Raw genomic sequence first — 24472 nt, 5'->3', positions numbered from 1 at the left:
GGCAGTAATGGGTTAATGACAGCACATTGTTCAACCTATCCCATTTCCAAAATGTTCTTTATGTGTGTTTGCATCATTTTCAGGTGAGTTTTGCTGCCATTTTATATATTAGGGTACCGTTCCGGCCCGTTCCGGGTACTTTTTCGTGATAAAATGTAGATTTTGGGCAGTAATGGGTTAATGACAGCATATTGGTGCACCTTTCTCATTTCAAAATGTTCTTCATGTGTGTTTGCATCATTTTGAGGTGATTTTGGCTGCCTTTTTATATGTTAGGGTACCGTTGCGGGTACTTTTTCGTGATAAAATGTAGATTTTGGGCAGTAATGGGTTAATGACAACATATTGGTGCACCTTTCTCATTTCAAAATGTTCTCCATGTGTGTTTGCATAATTTTCAGGTGATTTTTACTGCCTTTTTATATGTTAGGGTACCGTTCCGGCCCGTTCCGGGTACTTTTTCGTGATAAAATGTAAATTTTGGGCAATAATGGGTTAATGACAGCATATTGGTGCACCTTTCTCATTTCAACATGTTCTTCATGTGTGTTTGCATCATTTTCAGGTGAGTTTTGCTGCCGTTTTATATTTTAGGGTAGCGTTCCGGCCCGTTCCGGGTACTTTTTCGTGTTAAAATGTAGATTTTGGGCAGTAATGGGTTAATGACAGCACATTGTTCATCCTTTGCCATTTCAAAATGTTCTTCATGTGTGTTTGCATCATTTTCAGGTGCTTTTTGCTGCCATTTTATATGTTAGGGTACCGTTCCGGCCCGTTCTGGGGTTTTTTTCGTGTGAAAATATAGATTTTGGGCAGTAATGGGTTAATGACAGCACATTGTTCAACCTATCCCATTTCCAAAATGTTCTTCATGTGTGTTTGCATCATTTTCAGGTGAGTTTCGCTGCCATGTTATATTTTAGGGTAGCGTTCCGGCCCGTTCCGGGTACTTTTTCGTGATAAAATGTAGATTTTGGGCAGTAATGGGTTAATGACAGCATATTCGTCCACCTTTCTCATTTCAAAAAGTTCTTCATGTGTGTTTGCATCATTTTCAGGTGAGTTTCGCTGCCATTTTATATTTTAGGGCAGCGTTTCGGCCCGTTCCGTGTACTTTTTCGTGATAAAATGTATATTTTGGGCAGTATTGGGTTAATGACAGCATATTGGTGCACCTTTCTCATTTCAAAATGTTCTTCTTGTGTGCTTGCATCCTTTTCAGGTGAGTTTCGCTGCCGTTTTATATATTAGGGTAGCGTTCCGGCCCGTTCCGGGTACTTTTTCGTGTTAAAATGTAGATTTTGGGCAGTAATGGGTTAATGACAGCATATTGGTGCACCTTTCTCATTTCAAAATGTTCTCCATGTGTGTTTGCATCTTCTTCAGGTGCTTTTTGCTGCCATTTTATGTGTTAGGGTACCGTTCCGGGTTTTTTTGTGTGTGAAAATATAGATTTTGGGCAGTAATGGGTTAATGACAGCACATTGTTCAACCTATCCCATTTCCAAAATGTTCTTCATGTGTGTTTGCATCATTTTTAGGTGAGTTTTGCTGCCATTTTACATATTAGGGTACCGTTCCGGCCCGTTCCGGGTACTTTTTCGTGATAAAATGTAGATTTTGGGCAGTAATGGGTTAATGACAGCATATTGGTGCACCTTTCTCATTTCAAAATGTTCTTCATGTGTGTTTGCATCATTTTCAGGTGAGTTTCACTGCCATTTTATATTTTAGGGTAGCGTTCCGGCCCGTTCCGGGTACTTTTTCGTGATAAAATGTAGATTTTGGGCAGTAATGGGTTAATGACAGCATATTCGTCCACCTTTCTCATTTCAAAATGTTCTTCATGTGTGCTTGCATCCTTTTCAGGTGAGTTTTGCTGCCGTTTTATATATCAGGGTAGCGTTCCGACCCGTTCCGGGTACTTTTTCGTGATAAAATGTAGGTTTTGGGCAGTAATGGGTTAATGATAGCATATTGGTGCACCTTTCTCATTTCAAAATGTTCTCCATGTGTGTTTGCATCATTTTCAGGTGAGTTTCGCTGCCATTTTATATTTTAGGGTAGCGTTCCGGCCCGTTCCGGGTACTTTTTCGTGATCAAATGTAGATTTTGGGCAGTAATGGGTTAATGACAGCATATTATTGGTGCACCTTTCTCATTTCAAAATGTTCTCCATGTGTGTTTGCATCATTTTCAGGTGAGTTTCGCTGCCATTTCATATTTTAGGGTAGCGTTCCGGCCCGTTCCGGGTACTTTTTCGTGATAAAATGTAGATTTTGGGCAGTAATGGGTTAATGACAGCATATTCGTCCACCTTTCTCATTTCAAAATGTTCTTCATGTGTGTTTGCATCATTTTCGGGTGAGTTTCGCTGCCATTTTATATTTTAGGGCAGCGTTCCGGCCCGTTCCGGGTACTTTTTCGTGATAAAATGTAGATTTTGGGCAGTATTGGGTTAATGACAGCATATTGGTGCACCTTTCTCATTTCAAAATGTTGTTCATGTGTGCTTGCATCCTTTTCAGGTGAGTTTCGCTGCCGTTTTATATTTTAGGGTAGCGTTCCGGCCCGTTCCGGGTACTTTTTCGTGATAAAATGTAGATTTTGGGCAGTAATGGGTTAATGACAGCATATTCGTCCACCTTTCTCATTTCAAAATGTTCTTCATGTGTGTTTGCATCATTTTCAGGTGAGTTTCGCTGCCATTTTATATTTTAGGGCAGCGTTCTGGCCCGTTCCGGGTATTTTTTCGTGATAAAATGTAGATTTTGGGCAGTATTGGGTTAATGACAGCATATTGGTGCACCTTTCTCATTTCAAAATCTTCTTCATGTGTGCTTGCATCCTTTTCAGGTGAGTTTCGCTGCCGTTTTATATATTAGGGTAGCGTTCCGGCCCGTTCCGGGTACTTTTTCGTGTTAAAATGTAGATTTTGGGCAGTAATGGGTTAATGACAGCACATTGTTCAACCTTTGCCATTTCAAAATGTTCTTCATGTGTGTTTGCATCATTTTCAGGTGCTTTTTGCTGCCATTTTATGTGTTAGGGTACCGTTCCGGCCCGTTCCGGGTTTTTTTTCGTGTGAAAATATAGATTTTGGGCAGTAATGGGTTAATGACAGCACATTGTTCAACCTATCCCATTTCCAAAATGTTCTTTATGTGTGTTTGCATCATTTTCAGGTGAGTTTTGCTGCCATTTTATATATTAGGGTACCGTTCCGGCCCGTTCCGGGTACTTTTTCGTGATAAAATGTAGATTTTGGGCAGTAATGGGTTAATGACAGCATATTGGTGCACCTTTCTCATTTCAAAATGTTCTTCATGTGTGTTTGCATCATTTTGAGGTGATTTTGGCTGCCTTTTTATATGTTAGGGTACCGTTCCGGGTACTTTTTCGTGATAAAATGTAGATTTTGGGCAGTAATGGGTTAATGACAACATATTGGTGCACCTTTCTCATTTCAAAATGTTCTCCATGTGTGTTTGCATAATTTTCAGGTGATTTTTACTGCCTTTTTATATGTTAGGGTACCGTTCCGGCCCGTTCCGGGTACTTTTTCGTGATAAAATGTAAATTTTGGGCAATAATGGGTTAATGACAGCATATTGGTGCACCTTTCTCATTTCAACATGTTCTTCATGTGTGTTTGCATCATTTTCAGGTGAGTTTTGCTGCCGTTTTATATTTTAGGGTAGCGTTCCGGCCCGTTCCGGGTACTTTTTCGTGTTAAAATGTAGATTTTGGGCAGTAATGGGTTAATGACAGCACATTGTTCATCCTTTGCCATTTCAAAATGTTCTTCATGTGTGTTTGCATCATTTTCAGGTGCTTTTTGCTGCCATTTTATATGTTAGGGTACCGTTCCGGCCCGTTCTGGGGTTTTTTTCGTGTGAAAATATAGATTTTGGGCAGTAATGGGTTAATGACAGCACATTGTTCAACCTATCCCATTTCCAAAATGTTCTTCATGTGTGTTTGCATCATTTTCAGGTGAGTTTTGCTGCCATTTTATATATTAGGGTACCGTTCCGGCCCGTTCCGGCCTTTTCCGGGTTTTACACCGTTCCCGTGCACGGACGTGAGCGGATTTACCGTGAAGTAAGGCTTGCAAATACACCAATCGGTGTGTTTGTTTCGAGCAAAATAACTGGTGCAGGGTACAAAGTCAGGTTGCAGGCGGTAAAGCGCGCATTCGAGGAAGTGCGTTTGAGTAAGTGCTGATCGCTGTTTGCCTGCCTGCGACCTGCTGCCGTTTTACTTTTGGATTTTATACGGACTTCAAGGACTGGTACATGATTCGCCTTTTTGCACGGATTGGAAGTCTTAAGGATTCTAGGATTGAAGGACATATTGTTATATGGTCCTAATTCACCAGCTATTTGTCTTTTGCAGGCCTTCTAAAAATAGGAGGAAGTGCGTTTGAGTAAGTGCTGATCGCGTGGCGCGTTCAGCTTCTCACTCAGTTTAATCTTTAACCTCCCCTCTCGCCTATGAGTTTGGGATTGTTGTTTACACAGGCAAGTAACGCGACTCTAGCCTACATTGTGTTTGGGCTCCGTGTGCAAGGTAACCTATTACCGTTTTCTATAATCTAAAAGCCCACAAGGCACATGTGAAAAAAATCTGTTTTCCGACACCAACTGAGCGGTGCTTGATGTAATATGACTGGTGACTTAATCACCTCGTTGCTTGATGTTTGATATTTTGAGAGTGTGATTGATTGACTGATAGTTTCCTTTCATTCGTTAGTTTTTACCCACGCTTATAGCATCTATTAGCCGATTGGCTGCCCAGCTGCCTTTTTAGCGCTACAATCAGTAGAGGCACATTTTATTTTCAAGGTGCTGTCATACCATGTGTAATAGTGTATGATAGGAATAGAGTGACAATTGATTAGTGATTTTAATATACTATTTTTAGCACGTGAATAAGCTTGCACAGGTTTTTAATTTGTGGTGACATATGATATGAACTCAGCTCCTGGTATAATGGCGGAGCAATGTGGTAATAACGCAGTAGAATCATTATCCGATAATACTGGCCCTGTGCGGCGCTCACGCTGTGGCTGTCCCCCTAAATTAATAGCTCACGCTAAAACGACAACCCACTCTAAAAAAAATGACTGCATTCTTTCCTAAAAGAGCGAGAGTAAGTATTATTGACGAAGAGAACGCTGTCCATGAAATTGAAGATGGAACTAAATCATTCACTAAGGTGCTTAGGTTCAAAGCTGATTGGTGAAATGTTACTTACAAAAAAGAAAATGGATTCTTCCTCATCTGCGCACGAAGCAGCAATACCACTAATGCCTGATGCTGCTCCAAGTGTGGAAAAAAAAATTAAATAACCTTGTTGCTACGAAGGGTACTAGTAACATTAAGGCAGATGAAGAATGTGACCTATTTGTTGAACCAATAAAAGTATTAAACGTTGTAAATAATGATGATATGCCCATACTGCTGATAGCAACTCCCAGGTCAGATATTAAGGCAGTGGTCCATCATGAGGAAATTTCTCCTCTGATTGACCTACAGGACAATATTGATCTCCCAGTCCAAAATGATGATATTGAATACATGGGAGATATATCCGATATTACATTGATACCTAATGCAATGCAGATAGATCCTCATACTATTTTTCCCCATCCAATAGGGACGGTCTTTCAACAGCTGTTAGGCAGAATCCAGTGCAGTTCCCTTAGGGAGCACTACACCAGATTAGGCCTACAGGTGAGAGCAATAAATCCCATTTGGTATCAGTCTGTACCGCAAAGATTTAGTTGGTAGATGTGGCTAAGCAGTCAGACTTATCTCAAGAGGGAGATGAGCAGTATTCAGGGTTTACACAATAGGCAGTATAGTACTATGGAACAAGGAAACACTGACCAAAGCTTGTATCAAAAAGAGAATATATATTTATTTTATACACATCTAATTCAAACACATGGATCACAGTTAATAAAGTAAGTTAAGTTCAACCAAGGAAAAGTATATACAACACCCTATTCAATTGTAGACAAGTTTGCGGTAGAGTGAAAACTGAGCAGAACGGCAGAGTGAAAACCAACTACAAATGTCACTCTAGCAATTTTCGAAAAGGGAGGGAAAGCACAAGTGAAACTGAAATACCTTCAGACACCCCCTAGCAACAATTCCCTGAAGTTTTGTGAACAGGTAATGCACAGTAACACTTTAGCAGAAAGATAAGTGAATGAAAACTGAGCAAAATGGCACTCCACAAGTTAAAACAGTAGGAAGGAAGAGGGGCTTGGAAGATTTAGGTGCATCAACATATTTCTCATTGAAAACCAATCTAATGAGATCAGATCTAACAAATCAGCCAGAGTCAATAGGCCTGAGCCAGAGTCAGTGGTACAGGACCAAGAGTTTAGGAGCAAAAATGTTCTTGTAGCTGCAGTCAAGTCTTTAGTAGAAAAATATTGAAGACGTAGATGCGAGGCGAAAGACAATGTTAAGAGAGGGGGCGGCCAACCCATCAAGTAGTCAAAGGATTTAAAACACCTTTGGGGCTACCACGGAGAAAGGGCGGCCTGGCGGAACAATGTACCTTAAACGTGAAGAAGTGGCTCCTGCGGTGGCGGTTGTTCCTGGTAGTTCCTGCAGGTCGAGGGGTCCAGCAGAGGAAGAGAGGCTCTCGTCGTGGAGGAAGGTTCGAGTCGCTGCACTACCCAGGGAAGAAACCAGCCACGGTGCTGCCAAACGAAGTTTAAAAGGTACGCCCCTTTTAATCGCGGTCTGGGTCGATAGCTGCCTGGCTATCCGGTCTCCAAGTGCTTTGCACTGTCGATTCAACCAAGGCAGGTCCGAAGAAGCGATAGGTGAACTGGTTGACCCCACCAGTTCAAGGGAAGGAGGCTCTTTCGCTGAAGATCTCCTCTCGTCGTGTGAAAGAAAAGTGGTGAGACGATCCGGCAGGGCTTCACCGGTGGTGTAGATGCTGAAGATGTCTGGCTTCTCTCCCCTTCGGTTCCGTAGTTCCAGTGGCGCGTCTTGCTCTTCCAGTCCTCAGGACCCTGCTTTTATGCAGAAAGAGACCCATTCATATAGCCTAGCTGTCACTCACACAGTGGAGTGGTCTTCTTGGCGGGACACCCTCCAGCCTATCAGGTTAGAGTGCGACCTGAGTTGCGGTGGCAACTCTGTCCAGGGGTTCTACTCCCCCCTCCCAAACAACAGACCCACCCCAGACTCAGAGGCGCCGAAAGGAGGGCTTCTTGGCCGAAGCCCGGCAAAATAGCGAACAAAGTTCCCCGACCTGGATTTAGGAGTTTATAGTAAGACACGAGAAATAATTTATATCAAAGTTCTGGCAAATAAAACCTACCGGAGTAAAGTTAATAACACAATAAACCGGCAGTATGTTAGAGGCTGTCAGTAAAAGTGGTAGCCTCGAACAATGGGAAAATCCCATAGGAAAATATTTGCGGTCGAATATAAAAGGTAGTAACCACTGCTACCAGCCAGAAACTTTGTAGAGAGGGACTTTAAGGTACCCCCTCGAAAATGAACATAGGGGAAAAACTATTAATCCCTTCCAGTACGTCCATATTAAGATGGGTTGTATCGGTTAAGTTCATATAAATTGACTAGTAAAGTCAATGGGGACTTTACATGCCCTGGGAGACAGTAGTCAGTCCCGGGGTATGGAGTCTATGTTTGGGGGTCGCTACGACACCCCTGTTTCGCTGCACTGAGGGTGCTGTGTGACACGTGCATAAAGATGGTTCCTATGGGTGAGAGAAAAGATCCCATAGGCATTAAACACAAAAATAGCCTACAACACACATAGCAAAAATGCCTAAGAGTGGGAAAAAGAGTCTCACTCTTAGCAGGTAAAAAGAAGCAAACCCTTTCAAATCCAGCAAAGCTGCTGGGGGACTCTATAGGTAAGGGAAATTAGCTGTAGAATGAGAATTCTCCCTAACAGCTGATCTGAACAATGAGAGTGAATTAGCAACCAAAACTATCCTACCACCCGAAGGGAAAGTTGAACCTTCAGACCCAGTGTCTAATGCATGTGAGGCCTTAACCAATCATATGGTTCTTGATTGTAGTCAAGACAGTATGACCTCTGACGAAATGTTTCAGGCGTTTGAATGTCTGCTAACATCCTTGGTAAAGACCTGTGGGGAAACTCGAAAATAAACTTGACATTCAGTCTTTGTTACTCCATGAAAGTATTAATAAAAATAGAAAAATAACACACGACCAAGGAACAAACACTGAAACTTGGGGAAGTGAGATTGTTAACCCTTTTATATGTCAGGGAAAAACACCAGTCTCGATCGCTCCCAAAAAAGCTTCTGTTAAATTAAGTAGCACGAAACTGCCCACAATATCGAAAAATCTAGCAAAGAAGAAAAAAATGGTACTAAACCCGTCGCTCAGGCATTTATGTATGCCAGGCGCATGAAAATCAATAATAACCCGAGCAGCGTAAACATGGAAAATGTTTCTGGCTATGAAATCAAGTCCTTAAAATCAGTTAATGATGAGACGCAATCACCAAACACTGCCAACCAATCTGATAAACATCCAATACTAGCCTCTGCACAGAAAACTATACCAACTACTTTTGATAATATAAATATGCCTTCCTCACCGAACATGTTAGAAATTGAATCAAGGTCTTTGATTGATGTAGCTCCTCCTGTGAAGGGTTCCGGGGGAAGTGTCTCTCTGTCCAAAAAGGATGCTGTCGACCTAGTAGGGCAGAAGCGACTGACTGAGCTTTGGTCTGCTGATCGGTTAAAATCTGTGGCTGCATCAAAATGTAAGGACACCTATAGCGCCCTTCAGTTAAAACCTCTTGCGGTGGATATAAAATACCCCCTTCTGAATAGGTCTGCTGTTTTGCAAATTTTTCACTGTATTGTTGGCCTGCGTGTCATACGTTCGGATGATAACAAAAAAGGAAAAGATTCAAACTTTGAACCCTCCCGTCCCCTGCACACTGTAGGGTGTGTTGGATAATCCAACTACTATATCCTCGAGGAAATACATTCTTTATGAGTAATTAAATGGTATTTAAACACAAGAAGTTTCAAACACAAAAAGTTATTTGAAAAGCACATAAGTGCATATGGTATTATTTTTAAATACCATTATTTTTTATGTTTCTCTAAATAATCAGTATACTAGGTTGTGCACCTGCCTTGGTATTTTCTTGTTTTGGTTCACTAGTTCTCTAGTTTCAAACACAAAAATCTATTTGAAAAGCACAAAAGTGCATATGGTGGTATTTTTAAGTACAGGCTTTTGGGTACAAAGACAAAAGCAATCTCAGTACATTTGCAAAAAACAAGTGAAGAATGAAGGAGTGTTGCCAGTAGTCTGTTTCTGGGTGGCGAAGCGTTTCGAGGCTGGACGCCTCTTCTTCATAGGCCTCAACAGACTCTAAACAAAATATTTATACATTAGAAGGCAGGCTTTTTGAGTATGCCAACATATATTAACACAAGAATACCTATCAATTCAAGCTGGTTTCATTACCATAAACATTGTTTCTGTGCTTCCCATGGTTAAACTGTCACTGTTTTCATATCCACATAATTGTATGGCTGATTATAATTTGCATGGTTTTCAATCACTAAGGTGACATGCTAATAGTCAGTTCAAATGTATATCCTGGACACAAATATGCAAATGTATATATAGAGCCCTATGGCCCACATGGAGTGACTAGATTAGTCTGACATTGCCCATAAACTAGAGTAGTATGAGTTACCTGATAGAATCAAGTAGAGGACAGTGCTGTAAACAGAGAAGCGAAAATTCTTCCAGTATGTCAGGATGAAGCAAAAAGGTCGATGCTCAGGCTTCAATGGCAAAGGTGCCGTTAAATGGAGAATGGCTCAAAGTCGAGTTCTATCAGAATTAACAAGAGGGGTTGTTCTGATCTGAGAGCGAAAGAAAATGATATGAAAATAAGGAAAGATAAATACAGGGCACAAATCTTGTGTCACAAACCAATAATATAAACCTAAAGATTAACAATCTACTCTTGTCGAGACGTACTCGTGTCTGAACGCAAAAAATAAGAGTCAGCAATCTACATAAGGAGCGCGAAATGCACTTTATAGCCCAATTAGAATCTCTAAAAGTAGAATTTATTTAGAATCAAATATAAATCCATGTGAGCTAAACCCGGGCCATCATGGCCCGAAAAACGAGAGTCAGCAATGTATATGGACAAAGGAAATTATCAATTAACCTACCCAATTCGAGAGAACTGGGTGTGCATCCAAGTCAGCAGATTTCCTAAAAAAGGTCCAGGGCGAACATAATGGCGATTCCACCATGCACTGGCACTGGAACCGATCGAATTGCAGTGCTAAAAAGAAGTAATCATGAGAGTATGTAATAAGAGCAGCGGTCGTGTACCTTCGATAGCGATCCGTCGACCTTGTAACTGCAGGATAGCCAGTGCTGAACGGGGAAAGCGTGAAGGCATCAGCGACCGTTACCATAGTGATGCAATCCTCCAGAAAAGGGGAAGTGGAATGAGACCACGTGGGCCGTTCCAACCAATGGTAGAGTATCTAGGCTAGAAATAGAAAACGGACTACTAATGTTTTCTAGGAGACCGTGAAGTGGCCATATTAGAGTATGTTCCTTATGAGGAGCCTGGCTGGCGGCATTGCATAGAAACGAAGTGCACTAAATACGACGTACACACACTAACCAATTTCCGAATGATACATCGTCAAAAAGTTGACGAAACTATGAAAAATAAAATAGAATAAAATAAACTAGACAATGAAAGAAAACATTAGTGAACAAAGCATGATGGCTAGAATTGTATATTAACAGACATTAATATTAGCTCATAATGAGTAATGAAAAACGGACTAAACGAAAGTGGGAGCTAAAGTTAAGTCGGGCAATGTCAGAGCTCATCTCAACAAGAGGGCTGAAAAAGACATCTTCTTACTATATCTCATCAATACACATGATGGCCAAGTAGACATATATAGATTAACATGTACAGTGAGGGATTATAATCAACATATCAGACCATTATTGAACAGTTGTAACGGGAAGAATTGTACTAATTTCAATCATGAGTTAACATAGTCTCCATAACAGGGCATCAATGTGTTAAAAACATCATTTTTCTCCATGATTCGATGGGGACTATACAGAGACTAGCTAGAGGTAAGAATTAGCAACATACTAGTTGAGGTAGTACAGAATACTCTAAAACCAAAATGTAACATAGGGGATGCTCAAAATTCCATCATAGGATACTCATGAGTACTAAAAACAAGTCAACGGTCAAAGACCGGTAAATATTCACATTTTTACAAGTAGAGAACAACAGTGCAAATATAGTCGTGGTTGTCCAGAAATACCCTCAGGTATTGTTTCAACCCTTGACAGACATAATTATCAAAGGAAACAGTTAAGAGAGTGTTCTTCATTGAGACCTATGGGTTGAACGGTGTCCAAAAAATGTATCCAAAACCGTTCTCTCCTTAGGAGCATGGAGTGGTAATCTCTCCCTCTTGGGTTTTTTTTTTTACAACCTCCAGGATTTGAAATCTGATCTGAGCAATTGTATGATGTTCAAGGTTAAAATGCCTAGCCACTGGCGATCGTTGGTTGTTACACCGTATGTTGGATTTATGCTCAGTCCAATGTTCTTTGGCAGGTCTCATGGTCTGTCCCACGTACAGTTTACCACAAGGGCATTTGATTGTGTACATTACCCCTGATGACAAACAGGTGGAGTAATCATGTAGTTTTATTTTCTTTCCTGTTTGGGGGTGAGAGAGCAAGTTACCCCTAGTGATGTTGTTACAATGTGTACAGTTAAGACACGGGTAAGTTCCCTTTTTCTGGGTAGTCAAGAACTGCTGGTTATCTTTGAGGGGTCTTTCGGCTTTAATTAATGTGTCTCTCAAGTTTTTGCCTCTCTTGAAGCACATCATAGGGGCCTTGGGGAACAATCTCAAAAGTGATGAGTCATTGTGCAGTATTGTCCAGTGTTTCTTAATACTTTTACTGATTTGGAAACTCTGGCGAGAGAATTTTGATATAAATAGTAGTGGAATGTCTTTATCACAAGTTTTAGTTTTCAAAAGATCAGTCTGTCATGATCTCTGCTTCCAAAAGGTCAGGGTTTTCCCAACTCCCTTGGAAGCAGATCCATAACCCAGGTTCCGAGTGCCAACCAGTCCCAATTGGGACCTTTTGGACCCAGTCCTGGCGCCAGTGGCACCAAGCTCATAAATATGCCCGGTCCCAGCGCTGGAAGCGCCGGGCTCATAATGCTTGGGTGGACTTACCTGCAGCAGACCATGCTGCTTACTTGCCTGCCAGTTGAGCCTCTGATCCTCTTCTGTTTGGAACTACTTTTCCTGTTGGGTGGGGCAGGAGCCACTCCCTAGATTCAGAACACAAACTCTTCTGGAAAGCAGGAACTCTTTTCTTACCTAGGCGTGGCTGTGGAAGGAGACACCTAAGCACTACAGGAGGCTATTTAAACCACACCCGATGGATGAATCTTGCTTTGCGTTATTCTGCATCCTCTGCAGCAGAACGCTCATCGTGTCTTCTGCATCTGATCATGGGCCTAAGGAAAAAGGCTTACCATCCTGAATCCAGTCTTCAGCAACACCTATAAAGACAAGAAAGAACAGGTTAGAATTACGGTCTTCAGTGACAGCTCTTCACTTACCTGGTCCATCGGCTGTCACCAACGCCTCGCTCTGCATTCCGGCATCTGAAAGACAAAGGCTTACCTACTCTTCGTGCGCTCCGGAGGTCTTCACACTGCATTCCGGCATCTGAAAGACAAAAGCTTACCAACTCTTCGCACGCTCCGGAGGCCTTCGGCGCTGCATCCCGCATCTGAAAGACAAAACAAGGTGCGTTTAAAGACATTGGGGAACTTTAATACTCACGTGCCATTACTCCTTTCCACATCTAACCCAGTGGGTATTCCGGCACCCTGCAGCCGCTCCGAACTTGTACCTGCAAAATAAAAAGACAGTTAAAGCGCATCGTGAAGCAGGCAACAAGCGCTTACTTACGTGCTTCCAGGCGCTTCTATTCATCACACGGGCTCCATCTTCAACTCACTTCAGCCCGTCATCCGCCATCGCCGGAACCCTGCAAAACAAGAGACATCATTACTAAAGACTTTAAAGACATTAGAATTACTCGAAACTTACCGTTCGTGCAGTAAACAACGGACAGCAGTCCTCTGAAGTCAAGAGGCCTGCGCTACCTATCCAGTGAAGAAACTGGTTACAGCACCCTGCCCCGAGGCAGATGGAGAGCTCGGCATTCACTTACCTAAGGTGAGAGCGTTAACCTTTGGGATTCTACAGGAGAGGAGAAAAGGAAAGAGATAGGGACACCCCAATAACCCCAGTTCATTAATCCCATATTTTCTATCTGTAGACATCTTACTCTTTGAGTCAGGCATACAGTGCACAGAGGTCCAGCCCAAAGAGCCAACCGGGTGCTACACATCACCTTTGAAGATACGGTAGTCGCCCAGTCAAGACCGGCGCCTCTGCGAGAATCAGGTGAGCGTTACAGAACGCAAAGCCTACCGCAAAACTCTCGCCCAGGCGCTATGGAAACCTCGGATACCGACCACCTAGCCCGGTTACTTGGGGAACTAAGGGCAGAAGTGCATGCAGCTCGTCAGGAAACGAATGCTCTAAGAAGGGAACTAATTATTTCCAAGGAGAGAACAGACGATCTTGCTAGACAATTGCTACAGTCACAAGCCGGACAGACCCCGTTACCCGCATCAGGGGCAAATCTTCCTTCAACATCCTCTATGAATCCAGTGCAGATCAACCTACCTGGGAATGTACCTCTGGCTCCGCCCGAACGATTTTCTGGTGACCCAAAGAGGTTTGCAGTATTTATCAATCAGTGCCGGTTGCATTTTTTATGCCGGCCAGCAGCCTTTCCAACTGATCAAGCTAAAGTAGCTTTTGTACTTTCGTACCTTAGTGGCAATGCGGCAGACTGGTCGATCCCTCTAGTTAATCAAGATGATCCGGTTCTCCATGATTTTCAAGCCTTTCAGCTTAGTATGGAAAAACTGTTCGCAAGACATTCACAGGGGCAGGCCTTGGACAATGAGCTTCTTTCGTTGCGACAGGGTAATCAAGACCTTTTGGCTTATATTGCATCTTTCAATAGACTAATAGTGGAAACTCAATGGCCTGAGGACAAAAGGATTACGCTGTTTTATAGAGGTCTACGTGGAGAGCTCAAAGACGTTTTAGCCCAAGTAGTGAATCCCCCACAAGACTGTTCAGATTATATAGACTTGGTCGTTCAAATAGATCACAGACTGCAGAACAGGAAGGCCGATCGTTCCAAGTTTGATGCTCGAGTATTTTCCAAACCGCCAACTCCTTCCAAAGGAGTAGACTCCGGGGAACCCATGCAAATAGGGGGTCTGAAAGGTCCTCTAACACAAAAGGAGCGGGAAAGGAGAAAACAGTTGCAATTATGCCTCTATTGCGGAAACTCAGGGCACTTTCTTCGAGACTGTCCAGTGAAACCTGCCAAGAAGGCAGTAGGAGCTGCAGTTACCAAAGTTACAAACTCTGAGCAGGGAAACGACCTCGCCCGACAAGAATAGAGGTCCTCTTGCCGAGCGTGAAACCAGTTCCGTGACCTCGCATTTCGTGATACCTATGGTCCTCATTAGCCCTGATAATCCGGATCGATTACATGCAATTGAAGCTTACGTCGACAGCGGTGCCATCGGCAATTATGTGGATCATGAAATGGTTTTGAGGATAAATCTAACTCTTTGTCCCAAGGCTGTAAAGGACGTCATTACTACGGTGGATGGTACGGAGATAGCCTCTGGGCCAGTAACGCATACCACTCAAGAGGTGACACTAGTAAGTCAAGATGGACACCATGAGAAGATCGTGTTCGATGTGATCAAGGCCCCTCAGTTTCAGATTATTCTAGGAATACCTTGGTTAGAGAAACACAATCCTCTGATCGATTGGCGAGCAAGAACGGTCCAGTTTCCAGAATGTGTCTCTACTTGTCACCCTCCACCTGGTGTTGCACTGGCAGCAATTTCTTCAGAGACTCCCCAGTTACCTCCCGAATACCTAGAATACCAAGATGCTTTCCGGAAGGATCAGGCTAACTCTCTACCTCCTCATAGGTCTTATGACTGCCAGATAGACCCGATACCTGGATCTACTCCTCCTTGTAGTAGAATTTATGCCCTCACCGAGCCTGAGAACCTTCACCTTCGACAATACCTGGATCAATACCTGGCAAATGGGTTTATTTGTCCTTCCAAGTCCCCTGCTTCTTCAGCTTTGTTCTTCGTTCCAAAAAAGGAAGGAGACCTTAGAACTTGTATAGATTATCGCTCCCTGAACCAGATCACCGTTAAGAATAGATATCCGTTACCTTTGATCCCTGAACTCCTGGACCAAGTCAGAAAAGCATGCATATATACAAAGCTGGATCTTAGAGGAGCTTACCACTTGGTACGAGTAAAAGAGGGCGATGAATGGAAGACGGCCTTCCGCACCAAGTATGGGCTATTTGAATATCAGGTCATGCCCTTCGGACTTTACAATGCCCCGGCCGCCTTTCAATATTTTATGAACGATGTCCTCAGAGAGCTCATAGATGTGTGTGTTGTTGTTTACATTGACGACATCCTCGTTTATTCTTCATCGGAATCTGAACATCGGAAACACGTGAAAATGGTCCTCGAAAGATTGCGTCAACACAAACTTTTCGCTAAGTTGGAAAAATGTGTTTTCAACGTGACTGAAGTTGAATTCTTGGGATTCATATTATCACCTGGCGGAGTGCGTATGGATTCAAAGAAGGTCGATGCAGTTCTCAAATGGCCATCACCATCCTCCGTGAAAGGTGTGCAAAGCATGTTAGGCTTCGCTAACTTTTACCGCAGGTTTATCCCCGAATTCTCTCGAATAGTCCAGCCCATCACTGCCTTGTTAAAGAAAAACAAACGTTTTGAATGGTCTACCGAGGCGGAACAAGCTTTCCAGGATTTGAAGACTAAATTTATCTCTGCACCAATCTTAAAACACCCTCGCCCCGAACTCCCCTACATCGTGGAAACTGATGCTTCAAGCCTTGCCATGGGGGCAGTTCTATCACAAAAGGACCCGGTAACCAATCAGTTGCATCCCGTGGCATTTTGGTCCCGCAAATTCTCGCCTCCTGAAATCAATTACACGATTACTGACAAGGAACTTCTGGCTATCAAGTCTGCCTTTAAGGCTTGGCGGCATGATCTGCTGGGGGCCCTACACACCGTTACTGTGATTACGGATCACCGAAACCTGCAATATTTGAAAACCGCAAAAGCCCAATCCTCTAGACAACTCTGTTGGGCATTATTCTTTGCCGAGTTTGACTTCATAATTACCTATCGACCTGGTACAAAGAACGGTAAAGCTGATGCCCTTTCTCGGATGGGAGTGGAAGAACACTTGATCAACCCTAAACCTGTACCAATCATTCCCGAACAAAGAATTCTGGGTGTAATCGCCACAGAATCCATAGAGGAAGTTAAGGATAAAGCCATGCAACTTGTAACTCCAGCAGACATACAGAATTGGCATCTGCAGGGAAAGGACTTTGCAGTAAAGGACTTATTGTATTTCCAAGAACGATTATACCTACCCAGCACAGATTTACAGAAAAAAGTAATCTCTTGTTATCACGATTCTTTAATGGAAGGACATCCCGGTATGGCCAAGACCTCAGAAAAGATCAAGCGCTACTTCTGGTGGCCGTCTTGGAAAAAAGATATCAGAGACTTTATAATGTCCTGTGGAATATGCGCCCAAAACAAGAGTCAAAAGGAAAGACCAGCGGACCTCTTACGCCCTATTGACATCCCACCTCGCCCTTGGCATACGCTTTCTATGGACTTCATCACCGATCTACCTCCATGCTCCGGATACAATACGATTCTAGTAATCGTGGACTTATTCTCCAAGATGGCGCATTTCATTCCGCTCAAAGGCTTGCCAAAGGCTTGCCAACAGCAGCAACTCTGGCCCGAGAATTTCTCGAAAACATCGTCCGACTGCACGGTTTTCCTTCGGTTCTAATTTCGGATCGAGGTAGTCAATTTATTTCTCATTTTTGGCGAAGTTGCTGTCGGTCGGCTCAAATTGATGTGAGACTATCGACCAGTCACCACCCTCAGACCGACGGACAAACCGAGAGGACCAATCAAACTCTGGAACAGTATTTACGCTGCATGCTGCAACAAACTGAAAAAACTTGGAAAGACATCCTTTGGATAGCCGAATATGCCTACAATAACTGTCCATTCGGGAACTGGGAAAACCCCGTTTTTTCTTTTGTACGGCAGTCACCCTCGAACCTCGGAGTTGGATCCCCTCCAAGATCTTGAAACACCAGCAGTAGACTACCTGCATTCTACAATCACCCAAGCCTTTAAGGAAGCTGTTTCTCACCTTCAAAGGGCTAAAGAACAATACAAGAAAGGAGCAGATCAACATCGGAAGGAAGCCCCTCAATATCAAGTAGGGGATCAAGTCTGGTAATCCACCAAATATCTACCTCTAAAAGGGCCACGCACATTCAACCCAAGATACCTTGGTCCCTATTCCATCACTACCATAGTAAACCCAGTAGCGGTCAAGTTGGACTTGCCCCCGCACATGAAGATACATCCGGTCTTCCACGTCTCTCTATTAAAACCCGTGCAACCTCAAACCTAAATCTCCAAAACCTATCCTAGTTGATGGAGAACTCGAGTTTGAAGTCAAAAGCATTCTGGACTCCAAGATCTCCAAATCTAAACTATTTTACCTAATTGACTGGAAAGGCTACGGCCCCCAAGAGAGATCCTGGGAACCTGCTGAATATGTCCACGCTCCTCGCCTAATCAAAAGATTTCACCGAACATTTCCTGACAAGCCAAAACCCCCGGAGAAGCCCGGTTTTGGGAGGGGCCTTGAGGGGGGGTACTGTCATGATCTCTGCTTCCAAAAGGTCAGGGTTTTCCCAACTCCCTTGGAAGCAGATCCATAACCCAGGTTCCGAGTGCCAACCAGTCCCAATTGGGACCTTTTGGACCCAGTCCTGGCGCCAGTGGCACCAAGCTCATAAATATGCCCAGTCCCAGCGCTGGAAGCGCCGGGCTCATAATGCTTGGGTAAACTTACCTGCAGCAGACCATGCTGCTTACTTGCCTGCCAGTTGAGCCTCTGATCCTCTTCTGTTTGGAACTACTTTTCCTGTTGGGTGGGGCAGGAGCCACTCCCTAGATTCAGAACACTGGAACTCTTCTGGAAAGCAGGAACTCTTTTCTTACCTAGGCATGGCTGTGGAAGGAGACACCTAAGCACTACAGGAGGCTATTTAAACCACACCCGATGGATGAATCTTGCTTTGCGTTATTCTGCATCCTCTGCAGCAGAACGCTCATCGTGTCTTCTGCATCTGATCATGGGCCTAAGGAAAAAGGCTTACCATCCTGAATCCAGTCTTCAGCAACACCTATAAAGACAAGAAAGAACAGGTTAGCATTACGGTCTTCAGTGACAGCTCTTCACTTACCTGGTCCATCGGCTGTCACCAACGCCTCGCGCTGCATTCCGGCATCTGAAAGACAAAGGCTTACCTACTCTTCGTGCGCTCCGGAGGTCTTCACACTGCATTCCGGCATCTGAAAGACAAAAGCTTACCAACTCTTTGCACGCTCCGGAGGCCTTCGGTGCTGCATCCCGCATCTGAAAGACAAAACAAGGTGCGTTTAAAGACATTGGGGAACTTTAATACTCACGTGCCATTACTCCTTTCCACATCTAACCCAGTGGGTATTCCGGCACCCTGCAGCCGCTCCGAACTTGTACCTGCAAAATAAAAAGACAGTTAAAGCGCATCGTGAAGCAGGCAACAAGCGCTTGCTTACGTGCTTCCAGGCGCTTCTATTCATCACACGGGCTCCATCTTCAACTCACTTCAGCCCGTCATCCGCCATCGCCGGAACCCTGCAAAACAAGAGACATCATTACTAAAGACTTTAAAGACATTAGAATTACTCGAAACTTACCGTTCGTGCAGTAAACGACGGACAGCAGTCCTCTGAAGTCAAGAGGCCTGCGCTACCTATCCAGTGAAGAAACTGGTTACAGCACCCTGCCCCGAGGCAGATGGAGAGCTCGGCATTCACTTACCTAAGGTGAGAGCGTTAACCTTTGGGGTTCTAAAGGAGAGGAGAAAAGGAAAGAGATAGGGACACCCCAATAACCCCAGTTCATTAATCCCATATTTTCTATCTGCAGACATCTTACTCTTCGAGTCAGGCATACAGTGCACAGAGGTCCAGCCCAAAGAGCCAACCGGGTGCTACACATCACCTTTGAAGATACGGTAGTCGCCCAGTCAAGACCGGCGCCTCTGCGAGAATCAGGTGAGCGTTACACAGTCCTTGTCACATTCAGTGATCTATTTTTCGCCTCAGTGAGAACTGTATCAGGGTAACCTCTTTGCTTAAATTTATCAATGAGTGTGGAGCACTCCATATCCAAGCCTTCCGGCTCTGAAATAATCCTTTTAAGTCTTAGAATTTGACTATATGGGAGGCTATGTAACATAGCTTTGGGGTGAAAGCTCGAAAAATGCAAAGTTGTTGGCATCTGTAGGTTTGTGGTAAATATTGGTCATAATATTACCATTTTCAATCTTTAAATTAACATCTAAAAAATGCAGATATGGATTGCCAATCTCCATCGTAAATTTGATTCTTGAGAGTACCGAATTAAGGTATGTAAAAAAAGGATTTTAATTCATCATGTGTACCACACCATATCCCAAAGATGTCATCAATGAAATGTTTCCATGTTAAGATGTATGCTGACCATTTAGGATGGTCTAGTACAAGGTCACTTTCAAATTTAAACATAAAGGTGTTTGCATACATATGTGCCATGGAGGACCCCATGGAGGTTCCTGAGGTTTGTAGATAGTATTTACCCAAAAATCGAAAATAACTATTGTACAGTATGATATTGAGCAATTCAATGACAAATTCAGCTTCACCTCTGAGGTTTGTTGTGTTGAGGCGTAGCCACTCAACTGCTTCAATGCCTTCTGCATGAGGTATCGAGGTATAAAGGCTACAGACATCGAGACTGAATAAAATACAGTCCGAACTGATGGCCGTAATCTCTTTCAGGCAGTTAAGAAAATCAGTAGTGTCCTTCAAGTAGGTGGACGTAGCTTGGACCAATGGTTGAAGTAACATGTCTACATAAACTGAAAGAGGGTCGAAAATGCTTTCAGTACCCGCCACAATAGGTCTTAATGGTGGGTTTGTTCTGTCTTTATGAAGTTTAGGCAATCCATAAAAGACGGGAGTGATGGGATGTTTGTTGATCAAAAAGTCAAATGTTTTGTCACTAATCCATTGATTTGATTTGGCTTTCTCTAGGGTATTCATAATGAGGCTTTTGATGTTAATGACTGGATCATTAGTTAGTTTCATATACGTGCCTTCATCGCTTAGTAACTCAAAGCATTTTTTGTTATAGAAGGGAGTATCCATCACTACGATGGCCCCTCCTTTGTCAGCAGGTTTAATGGTTAGAGATTCATCCTTGGCCAGGCTCTCAATATGATCAAGTTGACTGTTTTTGATATTCAATGGGGAATTTCTTTTATAGTTAATTCGATTAAGATCTTGTAACACATTCTTTTCAAAAAGATTTAATACTGAGTTCTGGATGTGTGGGTCAAATGTACTTTTTGGGCGCATCTCCAATGCGTCATCAATTGTTTGGTACTGATCCATAGTTGGTTGTGTGTCAAAGATTTTTAATCTAATTTTCCTGAGAAGGCGATGTAGACAGACTTTCTCATCAAAGAATGTAGTATTACAGGTCGGGACAAAGGATAAGCCTTTGTTCAGTGTATTAAGTTGACCACTAGACAATGTCTTACTTGAAATATAAACTACTAAATTAACTGAATCTATTTGTTCTTTTTTCTGGGCTGTTTTTTTGTTGCCTCGCCTGGCCTTTCTCTTGTGCCTAAAAAAACACCTGAATCTGGGATTTCACTAACTGCTAAGCTGCTGCTCTGTGGTGGCTCTTCAGTTTGTGGAGCTGGACTTGGTTGTTGGGGAGCTCGATTCTGGAAAGGTTCTCCTATACTGCTGTCACTACTGTTTCCAGAACTCGGTGACCCGTTCTGTCTTGATCGGTTTGCGTTACGTTGGCGATAAAATTCTTGCCAATTATATACAATGTCGTTTAAATAGTTAAAGGTGTCACGTTTAAATTTTCGTAACTTTCTTTGTTCAATTTCTGTTTTATAGTCGGCTAGTTTGGTATTAATGTCTTCTAATAGCTGAGATAGTTCTTGAGGTGTTTTGAATTTAGAAAGTTGCTCTTTCAAGGTTGAGATGTCTATCGATGGTTGAGAGTGATTTGGATAATTCTTCAATAGTAAGAAGGATCAAGTCCAAAGAACATTTATTGAGTATTTGGTCCCATCTGGCTACAAATGCTTTGTTGTCGCTACATAGTGTGGGTCTCAAGTATACTCTAAGACCCCTGGGTATTTTTTGTGACTTGTAGTACTCTACTAAGGTACTCGCATGGACTTTCTGAGAGATCTCTCTCCTAATAATTTTCTCTAATTTAAAAACTAATTTGTCAGGGTTGTCTTTATCCTGTAAAGTTTTGCCTGTGTCTTTGATAAGAGACAAAATTCGGGTGGCCTCCTCCGAGCTAAATGCTAGAGTAGTGGCCTTTTTATCAGTTAACTCTAAGTAATGGGTGCAACCTGTTCAATGTGGCACACTAGAGAACTAGTGAACCAAAACAAGAAAATACCAAGGCAGGTGCACAACCTAGTATACTGATTATTTAGAGAAACATAAAAAATAATGGTATTTAAAAATAATACCATATGCACTTATGTGCTTTTCAAATAACTTTTTGTGTTTGAAACTTCTTGTGTTTAAATACCATTTAATTACTCAAAGAATTTATTTCCTCGAGGATATAGTAGTTGGATTATCCAACACACCCTACAGTGTGCAGGGGACGGGAGGGTTCAAAGTTTGAATCTTTTCCTTTTTTGTTGTTATTTGTAGAGGTCTTGTGCCAGGATCTCAGTTCCTCCCCCGCACCTTTAAAATTTAAATACCATTATTTTTTACGTTTCTCTAAATAATCAGTATACTAGGTTGTGCACCTGCCTTGATACGTTCGGATGATATCCGAATAGTTGACCAAGTTGATCACAGTAAATTTAGCACGGCTAATATTTGGTTTGTCTCCACAACAACACTGGAATATGTCCTCTAATATGGAACAGATATATTCCAATTGGGTTTTTCGTGTGAGATAGTCGACATACATTCTGAGAAAACTCGACCTACAGACCCTAATGTTAGGAATCATAGCATCATAAATAATATCGGACCCACAACACTAGACAGGCCTTTGTGTACTGTCACAGTCTGCATGAATAAGGAGTCTGATACATCCTCAAACCATCCTTTACAGCGGACTAATGATGTTGAAAATGGATCAAGTGATGGTGGATCCACTAATGTAAAATATAAGGGTGATATAACTGATGAATCAGGTTATTGGCAGTGGCTACCCATTGCTTTCAAATCTCATCTGTCCCAGCTGAGTCGATGACACTGACATACTTTACACATGGAATACGAGAGGATTTAATCACTTGTTTGCTGACTATGGTGTATTATGCATCTTTTCAAAATCATTGTGCTACAAGAAACTTGGTTGGTCGAAAATGTGTTGTTAAACGGTAGAGTGACAATACAAAAGAATGCATTGAAGGGCCCCCTTGGCAGGCCGAAGGGAGGTCTAATGATTTCTGTGTGCCCTCCCTGGTCTGTTGAAATTCCTTGTGATTCTACCTATGTGTTGATAGGTAAACTGTCAAAACCTGGTACAAACATTGTCATTATTAATGTCTATGATCCACCAGCTAGAGTGATGAGTAAAGCCATTTTGGAAGTGGTTGATGCCAACATGTTGAAACATGTGCATCAGTGTGCCTTATACTTGATGGATGACCTCAATGGGAATATTATCTTACCTGATGTTGAACCTGTAGTAACTTTGAGATCTAGCTCTAGTTGTATCACCGAACAAAAGCTCAGGTATAGTCCCTGGGTTAATGTAGTCACTGAACATCACATGAGGAGCCTAAATGGCCTATGCCTGAGTGATAAGCAACAAGGTTTCACTCGAATCAGTGGTAAGAGTGCATCTACCCTTGATTATATATTTTGTAATCCTAGTGGTCTAGACTAGGTGCTTGACATGGGGATTGCAGCAAGAGATGAGAGTGACTATCTACCTCTACGTGTATTATTTAAAGCAGATGACGCCATCCCTCGTGCCATGAACTATGATAAATGTGGTAATATCTTTGTCAACGATGGAGGCAACCCTGCTAATTTAGCTAAGGGGAAAATAGCTTGTGAACAACTGCTGCCTAACTTTATCGTGGTTTGTCAACAAGAAGATGTGAATGACATCAATATAAGTGAGCTATTTAGTCACACCATTGTACAAATTAAGGTGCATGTTGCGTCAACGCGAGGATACAATTCGGCCCATGAAAGAACTAATCGAGTTATGAGGAACAAGAGATATAATTTTGATTCAAAAATTAATGGGGAAAATAATAAACTTTGCCTCACTATCTCCACATTGATTCTGTCCCCCTTCTCGCAAATGGACGCAATAGCCATTAATATGGCAATCAAAAAAGCCAAATCTGACTATTGAAGATGGTTGAAAGCCCACAAACGTACATGTGAAAATGAACAATGGCTTAATATTGCCCACTTGGCCACTACTGGGAATACAGTTGCAATATGGAGAGAACTGAGGGTGAAGAAAAAGTCCCAGTTACCTATTAATAGTATCCCTGAAGAGGTATGGGCCGACCACATAACTAAAACGTTGGGTGTATCTGATGTCACCAATCCCGGACGTACCATGGATATGCCAAGCATCCTGCTCGGATATTAAGGCCATAATTGAACACCTAAATGCCTCTCGGGCCTCTGGCCCTGATGGGATTACAAATGGGCTGATGAAAATGAGCCTGTCTATTTGGGCTGAAGCTTTATGGCATCTATTCACAGATATAGGAAAAACTGGCATTTTACCCTCTTCGTGGAGTGAGAGCCATAATCTTCCTATTTATAAGAAAGGACAACACTGCGACCCTAGAAATTATCGACTTCTGGCATTGCTGAACAAGGTGTTTGCTAGGACCTTACTTGCTGAGTTAAACACATGGATAATCAACCATGACATATTGAGCAAATACCAGATGGGCTTTTGAGCAAAGTCACGTACGAATCGCAACATCTTGATCTTAGTATCCTCAGTGGAATATTCCTGGATGTGTCGAAA

The sequence above is a fragment of the Ambystoma mexicanum genome, chromosome 12 (assembly GCF_040938575.1).
Source record: "Ambystoma mexicanum isolate Mex_15411 chromosome 12, UKY_AmexF1_1, whole genome shotgun sequence".
Taxonomy (NCBI): domain Eukaryota; kingdom Metazoa; phylum Chordata; class Amphibia; order Caudata; family Ambystomatidae; genus Ambystoma; species Ambystoma mexicanum.
This window is presented reverse-complemented; position numbering follows the sequence as displayed.